Below are 13,102 nucleotides of genomic sequence, written 5' to 3' on the forward strand. Positions count from 1 at the left end.
AGAGAGGACCACAGAGAGGACCATAGAGAGGACCATAGAGAGGACCATAGAGAGAGGACCATAGAGAGGACCACAGAGAGAGGACCACAGAGAGGACCATAGAGAGGACCACAGAGAGGACCATAGAGAGGACCATAGAGAGAGGACCACAGAGAGGACCATAGAGAGGACCATAGAGAGAGGACCATAGAGAGGACCACAGAGAGGACCATAGAGAGGACCATAGAGAGAGGACCATAGAGAGGACCATAGAGAGAGGACCACAGAGAGGACCACAGAGAGGACCATAGAGAGGACCATAGAGAGAGGACCACAGAGAGGACCATAGAGAGGACCATAGAGAGAGGACCATAGAGAGGACCATAGAGAGGACCATAGAGAGAGGACCACAGAGAGGACCATAGAGAGGACCATAGAGAGGACCATAGAGAGAGGACCATAGAGAGGACCACAGAGAGAGGACCATAGAGAGGACCATAGAGAGGACCACAGAGAGAGGACCATAGAGAGAGGACCACAGAGAGGACCATAGAGAGGACCATAGAGAGAGGACCACAGAGAGGACCATAGAGAGGACCACAGAGAGGACCATAGAGAGAGGACCACAGAGAGGACCATAGAGAGGACCATAGAGAGAGGACCACAGAGAGAGGACCACAGAGAGAGGACCATAGAGAGGACCACAGAGAGAGGACCATAGAGAGGACCATAGAGAGAGGACCACAGAGAGAGGACCACAGAGAGAGGACCACAGAGAGAGGACCATAGAGAGGACCATAGAGAGGACCACAGAGAGAGGACCACAGAGAGAGGACCACAGAGAGAGGACCATAGAGAGGACCATAGAGAGGACCACAGAGAGAGGACCATAGAGAGAGGACCACAGAGAGAGGACCATAGAGAGGACCACAGAGAGGACCATAGAGAGAGGACCACAGAGAGAGGACCATAGAGAGGACCACAGAGAGGACCATAGAGAGAGGACCACAGAGAGAGGACCATAGAGAGGACCATAGAGAGGACCACAGAGAGAGGACCATAGAGAGGACCATAGAGAGGACCACAGAGAGAGGACCACAGAGAGAGGACCATAGAGAGAGGACCACAGAGAGAGGACCATAGAGAGGACCACAGAGAGGACCATAGAGAGGACCATAGAGAGAGGACCACAGAGAGGACCATAGAGAGGACCATAGAGAGAGGACCACAGAGAGAGGACCATAGAGAGAGGACCATAGAGAGAGGACCACAGAGAGAGGACCACAGAGAGGACCACAGAGAGAGGACCACAGAGAGAGGACCATAGAGAGAGGACCACAGAGAGAGGACCATAGAGAGAAAACCACAGAGAGAGGACCATAGAGAGAGGACCAGAGAGAGAGGACCACAGAGAGAGGACCATAGAGAGGACCATAGAGAGGACCACAGAGAGAGGACCACAGAGAGAGGACCATAGAGAGAGGACCATAGAGAGGACCACAGAGAGGACCACAGAGAGAGGACCATAGAGAGGACCATAGAGAGAGGACCATAGAGAGGACCATAGAGAGAGGACCATAGAGAGGACCACAGAGAGGACCACAGAGAGAGGACCATAGAGAGGACCATAGAGAGGACCACAGAGAGGACCATAGAGAGAGGACCACAGAGAGAGGACCATAGAGAGGACCACAGAGAGGACCACAGAGAGAGGACCATAGAGAGAGGACCATAGAGAGGACCATAGAGAGAGGACCATAGAGAGGACCATAGAGAGAGGACCACAGAGAGAGGACCATAGAGAGGACCATAGAGAGAGGACCACAGAGAGAGGACCATAGAGAGAGGACCATAGAGAGAGGACCAGAGAGAGGACCACAGAGAGAGGACCATAGAGAGGACCATAGAGAGGACCACAGAGAGGACCACAGAGAGGACCACAGAGAGGACCATAGAGAGGACCACAGAGAGGACCACAGAGAGGACCACAGAGAGGACCATAGAGAGGACCACAGAGAGAGGACCATAGAGAGGACCACAGAGAGAGGACCATAGAGAGGACCATAGAGAGAGGACCATAGAGAGGACCACAGAGAGAGGACCATAGAGAGGACCATAGAGAGAGGACCATAGAGAGGACCACAGAGAGGACCATAGAGAGGACCACAGAGAGAGGACCATAGAGAGGACCATAGAGAGAGGACCATAGAGAGGACCACAGAGAGGACCACAGAGAGAGGACCACAGAGAGAGGACCATAGAGAGGACCATAGAGAGGACCACAGAGAGGCCTACAGAGAGGACCACAGAGAGGACCACAGAGAGGCCCACAGAGAGGCCTACAGAGAGGCCTACAGAGAGGACCACAGAGAGGCCCACAGAGAGGACCACAGAGAGAGGACCACAGAGAGGACCACAGAGAGGACCACAGAGAGGACCATAGAGAGGCCTACAGAGAGGACCACAGAGAGGACCACAGAGAGGCCCACAGAGAGGCCTACAGAGAGGACCACAGAGAGGACCACAGAGAGAGGACCACAGAGAGAGGACCATAGAGAGGACCACAGAGAGGACCACAGAGAGAGGACCACAGAGAGGACCATAGAGAGGACCACAGAGAGAGGACCACAGAGAGGACCACAGAGAGGACCACAGAGAGAGGACCATAGAGAGGACCACAGAGAGAGGACCATAGAGAGGACCACAGAGAGGACCATAGAGAGAGGACCATAGAGAGGACCATAGAGAGGACCACAGAGAGAGGACCACAGAGAGAGGACCATAGAGAGGACCACAGAGAGGACCACAGAGAGAGGACCACAGAGAGGACCACAGAGAGGACCACAGAGAGGACCACAGAGAGAGGACCACAGAGAGGACCATAGAGAGGACCACAGAGAGAGGACCACAGAGAGGACCACAGAGAGGACCACAGAGAGAGGACCATAGAGAGGACCACAGAGAGAGGACCATAGAGAGGACCACAGAGAGGACCATAGAGAGAGGACCATAGAGAGGACCATAGAGAGGACCACAGAGAGAGGACCATAGAGAGAGGACCATAGAGAGGACCATAGAGAGGACCATAGAGAGGACCATAGAGAGAGGACCATAGAGAGGACCATAGAGAGAGGACCACAGAGAGGACCATAGAGAGAGGACCACAGAGAGGACCATAGAGAGGACCACAGAGAGGACCATAGAGAGAGGACCACAGAGAGGACCATAGAGAGGACCACAGAGAGAGGACCACAGAGAGGACCATAGAGAGGACCATAGAGAGAGGACCACAGAGAGGACCACAGAGAGGACCATAGAGAGGACCATAGAGAGAGGACCACAGAGAGAGGACCACAGAGAGGACCATAGAGAGGACCATAGAGAGGACCATAGAGAGGACCACAGAGAGGACCATAGAGAGGACCATAGAGAGAGGACCATAGAGAGAGGACCATAGAGAGAGGACCATAGAGAGGACCATAGAGAGAGGACCACAGAGAGGACCATAGAGAGGACCATAGAGAGAGGACCATAGAGAGGACCACAGAGAGAGGACCACAGAGAGGACCATAGAGAGGACCATAGAGAGGACCATAGAGAGGACCATAGAGAGGACCATAGAGAGAGGACCATAGAGAGGACCATAGAGAGAGGACCACAGAGAGGACCACAGAGAGGACCACAGAGAGGACCATAGAGAGGACCATAGAGAGAGGACCATAGAGAGAGGACCATAGAGAGGACCATAGAGAGGACCACAGAGAGGACCACAGAGAGAGGACCACAGAGAGGACCACAGAGAGGACCATAGAGAGAGGACCACAGAGAGAGGACCATAGAGAGGACCATAGAGAGAGGACCATAGAGAGGACCATAGAGAGGACCATAGAGAGGACCATAGAGAGAGGACCACAGAGAGGACCACAGAGAGGACCATAGAGAGGACCATAGAGAGAGGACCACAGAGAGGACCACAGAGAGGACCATAGAGAGGACCACAGAGAGAGGACCATAGAGAGGACCATAGAGAGGACCATAGAGAGAGGACCACAGAGAGGACCATAGAGAGGACCATAGAGAGAGGACCATAGAGAGGACCATAGAGAGGACCATAGAGAGAGGACCACAGAGAGGACCATAGAGAGGACCATAGAGAGGACCATAGAGAGAGGACCATAGAGAGGACCACAGAGAGAGGACCACAGAGAGGACCATAGAGAGGACCACAGAGAGGACCATAGAGAGGACCATAGAGAGAGGACCACAGAGAGGACCATAGAGAGGACCATAGAGAGAGGACCATAGAGAGGACCACAGAGAGGACCATAGAGAGGACCATAGAGAGAGGACCATAGAGAGGACCATAGAGAGAGGACCACAGAGAGGACCACAGAGAGGACCATAGAGAGGACCATAGAGAGAGGACCATAGAGAGGACCATAGAGAGAGGACCACAGAGAGGACCATAGAGAGGACCATAGAGAGAGGACCATAGAGAGGACCATAGAGAGGACCATAGAGAGAGGACCACAGAGAGGACCATAGAGAGGACCATAGAGAGGACCATAGAGAGAGGACCATAGAGAGGACCACAGAGAGAGGACCATAGAGAGGACCATAGAGAGGACCACAGAGAGAGGACCATAGAGAGAGGACCACAGAGAGGACCATAGAGAGGACCATAGAGAGAGGACCACAGAGAGGACCATAGAGAGGACCACAGAGAGGACCATAGAGAGAGGACCACAGAGAGGACCATAGAGAGGACCATAGAGAGAGGACCACAGAGAGAGGACCACAGAGAGAGGACCATAGAGAGGACCACAGAGAGAGGACCATAGAGAGGACCATAGAGAGAGGACCACAGAGAGAGGACCACAGAGAGAGGACCACAGAGAGAGGACCATAGAGAGGACCATAGAGAGGACCACAGAGAGAGGACCACAGAGAGAGGACCACAGAGAGAGGACCATAGAGAGGACCATAGAGAGGACCACAGAGAGAGGACCATAGAGAGAGGACCACAGAGAGAGGACCATAGAGAGGACCACAGAGAGGACCATAGAGAGAGGACCACAGAGAGAGGACCATAGAGAGGACCACAGAGAGGACCATAGAGAGAGGACCACAGAGAGAGGACCATAGAGAGGACCATAGAGAGGACCACAGAGAGAGGACCATAGAGAGGACCATAGAGAGGACCACAGAGAGAGGACCACAGAGAGAGGACCATAGAGAGAGGACCACAGAGAGAGGACCATAGAGAGGACCACAGAGAGGACCATAGAGAGGACCATAGAGAGAGGACCACAGAGAGGACCATAGAGAGGACCATAGAGAGAGGACCACAGAGAGAGGACCATAGAGAGAGGACCATAGAGAGAGGACCACAGAGAGAGGACCACAGAGAGGACCACAGAGAGAGGACCACAGAGAGAGGACCATAGAGAGAGGACCACAGAGAGAGGACCATAGAGAGAAACCACAGAGAGAGGACCATAGAGAGAGGACCAGAGAGAGAGGACCACAGAGAGAGGACCATAGAGAGGACCATAGAGAGGACCACAGAGAGAGGACCACAGAGAGAGGACCATAGAGAGAGGACCATAGAGAGGACCACAGAGAGGACCACAGAGAGAGGACCATAGAGAGGACCATAGAGAGAGGACCATAGAGAGGACCATAGAGAGAGGACCATAGAGAGGACCACAGAGAGGACCACAGAGAGAGGACCATAGAGAGGACCATAGAGAGGACCACAGAGAGGACCATAGAGAGAGGACCACAGAGAGAGGACCATAGAGAGGACCACAGAGAGGACCACAGAGAGAGGACCATAGAGAGAGGACCATAGAGAGGACCATAGAGAGAGGACCATAGAGAGGACCATAGAGAGAGGACCACAGAGAGAGGACCATAGAGAGGACCATAGAGAGAGGACCACAGAGAGGACCACAGAGAGGACCATAGAGAGAGGACCACAGAGAGAGGACCATAGAGAGGACCATAGAGAGAGGACCACAGAGAGAGGACCATAGAGAGAGGACCATAGAGAGAGGACCAGAGAGAGGACCACAGAGAGAGGACCATAGAGAGGACCATAGAGAGGACCACAGAGAGGACCACAGAGAGGACCACAGAGAGGACCATAGAGAGGACCACAGAGAGGACCACAGAGAGGACCACAGAGAGGACCATAGAGAGGACCACAGAGAGAGGACCATAGAGAGGACCACAGAGAGAGGACCATAGAGAGGACCATAGAGAGAGGACCATAGAGAGGACCACAGAGAGAGGACCATAGAGAGGACCATAGAGAGAGGACCATAGAGAGGACCACAGAGAGGACCATAGAGAGGACCACAGAGAGAGGACCATAGAGAGGACCATAGAGAGAGGACCATAGAGAGGACCACAGAGAGGACCACAGAGAGAGGACCACAGAGAGAGGACCATAGAGAGGACCATAGAGAGGACCACAGAGAGGACCACAGAGAGAGGACCATAGAGAGGACCATAGAGAGGACCACAGAGAGAGGACCATAGAGAGAGGACCACAGAGAGAGGACCAGAGAGAGGACCACAGAGAGAGGACCACAGAGAGAGGACCACAGAGAGAGGACCACAGAGAGAGGACCACAGAGAGAGGACCACAGAGAGGACCACAGAGAGAGGACCACAGAGAGAGGACCACAGAGAGGACCATAGAGAGAGGACCACAGAGAGAGGACCATAGAGAGAGGACCATAGAGAGGACCATAGAGAGGACCACAGAGAGAGGACCATAGAGAGAGGACCACAGAGAGAGGACCATAGAGAGAGGACCAGAGAGAGAGGACCACAGAGAGAGGACCACAGAGAGAGGACCACAGAGAGAGGACCACAGAGAGAGGACCACAGAGAGAGGACCACAGAGAGAGGACCACAGAGAGGACCACAGAGAGAGGACCACAGAGAGAGGACCACAGAGAGGACCATAGAGAGAGGACCACAGAGAGAGGACCATAGAGAGAGGACCATAGAGAGGACCATAGAGAGGACCACAGAGAGAGGACCATAGAGAGAGGACCACAGAGAGAGGACCATAGAGAGAGGACCAGAGAGAGAGGACCACAGAGAGAGGACCACAGAGAGAGGACCACAGAGAGAGGACCACAGAGAGAGGACCACAGAGAGGACCACAGAGAGAGGACCACAGAGAGAGGACCACAGAGAGGACCATAGAGAGAGGACCACAGAGAGAGGACCATAGAGAGAGGACCAGAGAGAGGACCACAGAGAGAGGACCACAGAGAGAGGACCACAGAGAGGACCACAGAGAGAGGACCACAGAGAGAGGACCACAGAGAGGACCACAGAGAGAGGACCATAGAGAGGACCATAGAGAGGACCAGAGAGAGGACCACAGAGAGAGGACCACAGAGAGGACCACAGAGAGAGGACCACAGAGAGAGGACCACAGAGAGGACCACAGAGAGGACCACAGAGAGAGGACCATAGAGAGAGGACCACAGAGAGAGGACCATAGAGAGAGGACCAGAGAGAGGACCACAGAGAGAGGACCACAGAGAGAGGACCACAGAGAGGACCACAGAGAGAGGACCACAGAGAGGACCACAGAGAGAGGACCACAGAGAGAGGACCACAGAGAGGACCACAGAGAGAGGACCACAGAGAGAGGACCATAGAGAGGACCACAGAGAGAGGACCATAGAGAGGACCATAGAGAGAGGACCAGAGAGAGGACCACAGAGAGAGGACCACAGAGAGGACCACAGAGAGGACCACAGAGAGAGGACCATAGAGAGGACCATAGAGAGAGGACCATAGAGAGAGGACCACAGAGAGGACCACAGAGAGGACCACAGAGAGAGGACCACAGAGAGGACCACAGAGAGAGGACCAGAGAGAGAGGACCACAGAGAGAGGACCATAGAGAGGACCACAGAGAGAGGACCAGAGAGAGAGGACCACAGAGAGGACCACAGAGAGAGGACCATAGAGAGGACCACAGAGAGAGGACCAGAGAGAGAGGACCACAGAGAGGACCACAGAGAGAGGACCATAGAGAGGACCATAGAGAGGACCACACAGAGAGAGGACCACAGAGAGAGGACCAGAGAGAGAGGACCATAGAGAGGACCACAGAGAGGACCACAGAGAGAGGACCATAGAGAGGACCACAGAGAGAGGACCAGAGAGAGGACCACAGAGAGAGGACCATAGAGAGGACCACAGAGAGGACCACAGAGAGGACCACAGAGAGAGGACCAGAGAGAGGACCACAGAGAGAGGACCATAGAGAGGACCACAGAGAGGACCACAGAGAGAGGACCAGAGAGAGGACCACAGAGAGAGGACCATAGAGAGGACCACAGAGAGGACCACAGAGAGAGGACCATAGAGAGAGGACCATAGAGAGGACCATAGAGAGGACCATAGAGAGAGGACCATAGAGAGAGGACCATAGAGAGGACCATAGAGAGGACCATAGAGAGGACCACAGAGAGAGGACCAGAGAGAGGACCACAGAGAGAGGACCATAGAGAGGACCACAGAGAGGACCACAGAGAGAGGACCATAGAGAGAGACCATAGAGAGGACCATAGAGAGGACCACAGAGAGAGGACCACAGAGAGGACCACAGAGAGGACCATAGAGAGGACCACAGAGAGAGGACCACAGAGAGAGGACCATAGAGAGAGGACCACAGAGAGGACCATAGAGAGGACCATAGAGAGAGGACCATAGAGAGAGGACCATAGAGAGGACCATAGAGAGGACCATAGAGAGGACCACAGAGAGAGGACCAGAGAGAGGACCACAGAGAGAGGACCATAGAGAGGACCACAGAGAGGACCACAGAGAGAGGACCATAGAGAGAGGACCATAGAGAGGACCATAGAGAGGACCACAGAGAGAGGACCACAGAGAGGACCACAGAGAGGACCATAGAGAGGACCACAGAGAGAGGACCACAGAGAGAGGACCATAGAGAGAGGACCATAGAGAGAGGACCATAGAGAGAGGACCATAGAGAGGACCATAGAGAGGACCATAGAGAGGACCACAGAGAGAGGACCAGAGAGAGGACCACAGAGAGAGGACCATAGAGAGGACCACAGAGAGGACCAGAGAGAGGACCACAGAGAGAGGACCATAGAGAGGACCACAGAGAGGACCATAGAGAGGACCACAGAGAGAGGACCATAGAGAGGACCACAGAGAGGACCACAGAGAGAGGACCATAGAGAGGACCACAGAGAGAGGACCATAGAGAGGACCACAGAGAGGACCACAGAGAGGACCACAGAGAGAGGACCACAGAGAGAGGACCATAGAGAGGACCACAGAGAGAGGACCAGAGAGAGAGGACCACAGAGAGGACCACAGAGAGAGGACCATAGAGAGGACCATAGAGAGGACCACAGAGAGAGGACCACAGAGAGGACCACAGAGAGGACCATAGAGAGGACCACAGAGAGAGGACCACAGAGAGAGGACCACAGAGAGGACCACAGAGAGAGGACCACAGAGAGAGGACCACAGAGAGAGGACCATAGAGAGGACCACAGAGAGGACCACAGAGAGAGGACCATAGAGAGGACCACAGAGAGAGGACCAGAGAGAGAGGACCACAGAGAGGACCACAGAGAGAGGACCAGAGAGAGGACCATAGAGAGAGGACCACAGAGAGAGGACCAGAGAGAGGACCACAGAGAGAGGACCAGAGAGAGAGGACCATAGAGAGAGGACCACAGAGAGAGGACCACAGAGAGAGGACCATAGAGAGAGGACCACAGAGAGAGGACCATAGAGAGAGGACCACAGAGAGAGGACCACAGAGAGAGGACCATAGAGAGAGGACCACAGAGAGAGGACCAGAGAGAGGACCACAGAGAGAGGACCAGAGAGAGGACCATAGAGAGAGGACCACAGAGAGAGGACCAGAGAGAGGACCATAGAGAGAGGACCACAGAGAGAGGACCAGAGAGAGGACCACAGAGAGAGGACCAGAGAGAGGACCATAGAGAGAGGACCAGAGAGAGGACCAGAGAGAGAGGACCATAGAGAGAGGACCAGAGAGAGGACCACAGAGAGAGGACCAGAGAGAGGACCAGAGAGAGAGGACCATAGAGAGAGGACCACAGAGAGAGGACCAGAGAGAGGACCATAGAGAGAGGACCACAGAGAGAGGACCAGAGAGAGGACCACAGAGAGAGGACCAGAGAGAGGACCATAGAGAGAGGACCATAGAGAGAGGACCAGAGAGAGGACCACAGAGAGAGGACCAGAGAGAGGACCATAGAGAGAGGACCACAGAGAGAGGACCAGAGAGAGGACCAGAGAGAGGACCATAGAGAGAGGACCACAGAGAGAGGACCAGAGAGAGGACCATAGAGAGAGGACCACAGAGAGAGGACCATAGAGAGAGGACCATAGAGAGAGGACCACAGAGAGAGGACCACAGAGAGAGGACCAGAGAGAGAGGACCACAGAGAGAGGACCATAGAGAGAGGACCACAGAGAGAGGACCAGAGAGAGAGGACCACAGAGAGAGGACCATAGAGAGAGGACCAGAGAGAGGACCATAGAGAGAGGACCACAGAGAGAGGACCAGAGAGAGAGGACCAGAGAGAGGACCATAGAGAGAGGACCACAGAGAGAGGACCAGAGAGAGGACCATAGAGAGAGGACCAGAGAGAGGACCATAGAGAGAGGACCACAGAGAGAGGACCAGAGAGAGAGGACCAGAGAGAGGACCATAGAGAGAGGACCACAGAGAGAGGACCAGAGAGAGGACCATAGAGAGAGGACCAGAGAGAGGACCATAGAGAGAGGACCACAGAGAGGACCATAGAGAGAGGACCAGAGAGAGGACCATAGAGAGAGGACCACAGAGAGAGGACCACAGAGAGGACCACAGAGAGGACCATAGAGAGAGGACCACAGAGAGAGGACCATAGAGAGGACCACAGAGAGGACCACAGAGAGGACCACAGAGAGAGGACCACAGAGAGAGGACCATAGAGAGAGGACCACAGAGAGAGGACCATAGAGAGAGGACCACAGAGAGAGGACCATAGAGAGAGGACCACAGAGAGGACCACAGAGAGGACCATAGAGAGAGGACCACAGAGAGAGGACCACAGAGAGGACCACAGAGAGGACCACAGAGAGAGGACCACAGAGAGAGGACCATAGAGAGAGGACCACAGAGAGAGGACCACAGAGAGAGGACCATAGAGAGAGGACCACAGAGAGGACCATAGAGAGAGGACCATAGAGAGAGGACCACAGAGAGAGGACCATAGAGAGAGGACCACAGAGAGAGGACCATAGAGAGAGGACCACAGAGAGGACCATAGAGAGAGGACCACAGAGAGAGGACCAGAGAGAGGACCATAGAGAGAGGACCAGAGAGAGGACCATAGAGAGAGGACCATAGAGAGAGGACCACAGAGAGAGGACCAGAGAGAGAGGACCACAGAGAGAGGACCATAGAGAGAGGACCAGAGAGAGAGGACCATAGAGAGAGGACCAGAGAGAGGACCATAGAGAGAGGACCACAGAGAGAGGACCATAGAGAGAGGACCATAGAGAGAGGACCACAGAGAGAGGACCACAGAGAGAGGACCACAGAGAGAGGACCATAGAGAGAGGACCACAGAGAGAGGACCACAGAGAGGACCACAGAGAGAGGACCACAGAGAGAGGACCACAGAGAGAGGACCACAGAGAGAGGACCACAGAGAGAGGACCACAGAGAGAGGACCACAGAGAGAGGACCATAGAGAGAGGACCACAGAGAGAGGACCACAGAGAGAGGACCACAGAGAGAGGACCACAGAGAGAGGACCACAGAGAGAGGACCACAGAGAGAGGACCATAGAGAGAGGACCACAGAGAGAGGACCATAGAGAGAGGACCAGAGAGAGAGGACCAGAGAGAGAGGACCACAGAGAGAGGACCATAGAGAGAGGACCAGAGAGAGAGGACCATAGAGAGGACCACAGAGAGAGGACCACAGAGAGAGGACCACAGAGAGAGGACCACAGAGAGAGGACCAGAGAGAGGACCATAGAGAGAGGACCAGAGAGAGGACCATAGAGAGAGGACCATAGAGAGAGGACCAGAGAGAGGACCATAGAGAGAGGACCAGAGAGAGGACCAGAGAGAGGACCACAGAGAGAGGACCAGAGAGAGAGGACCACAGAGAGAGGACCATAGAGAGAGGACCAGAGAGAGAGGACCAGAGAGAGGACCACAGAGAGAGGACCAGAGAGAGAGGACCACAGAGAGAGGACCATAGAGAGGACCACAGAGAGAGGACCAGAGAGAGAGGACCACAGAGAGAGGACCAGAGAGAGAGGACCACAGAGAGAGGACCACAGAGAGAGGACCAGAGAGAGAGGACCACAGAGAGAGGACCAGAGAGAGAGGACCACAGAGAGAGGACCATAGAGAGGACCACAGAGAGAGGACCAGAGAGAGAGGACCACAGAGAGAGGACCACAGAGAGGACCACAGAGAGAGGACCAGAGAGAGAGGACCACAGAGAGGACCACAGAGAGAGGACCACAGAGAGAGGACCATAGAGAGAGGACCACAGAGAGAGGACCACAGAGAGAGGACCATAGAGAGGACCATAGAGAGGACCACAGAGAGAGGACCACAGAGAGAGGACCATAGAGAGGACCATAGAGAGAGGACCATAGAGAGAGGACCACAGAGAGAGGACCATAGAGAGAGGACCACAGAGAGAGGACCATAGAGAGGACCATAGAGAGAGGACCATAGAGAGAGGACCACAGAGAGAGGACCACAGAGAGAGGACCACAGAGAGAGGACCATAGAGAGAGGACCACAGAGAGAGGACCAGAGAGAGAGGACCACAGAGAGAGGACCACAGAGAGAGGACCAGAGAGAGAGGACCACAGAGAGAGGACCATAGAGAGAGGACCACAGAGAGAGGACCATAGAGAGAGGACCACAGAGAGAGGACCACAGAGAGGACCACAGAGAGAGGACCACAGAGAGGACCACAGAGAGAGGACCAGAGAGAGAGGACCACAGAGAGAGGACCACAGAGAGGACCACAGAGAGAGGACCACAGAGAGGA

This window comes from Gobius niger, assembly GCF_951799975.1.
Source record: "Gobius niger genome assembly, chromosome: 11".
In the NCBI taxonomy this organism is placed as follows: domain Eukaryota; kingdom Metazoa; phylum Chordata; class Actinopteri; order Gobiiformes; family Gobiidae; genus Gobius; species Gobius niger.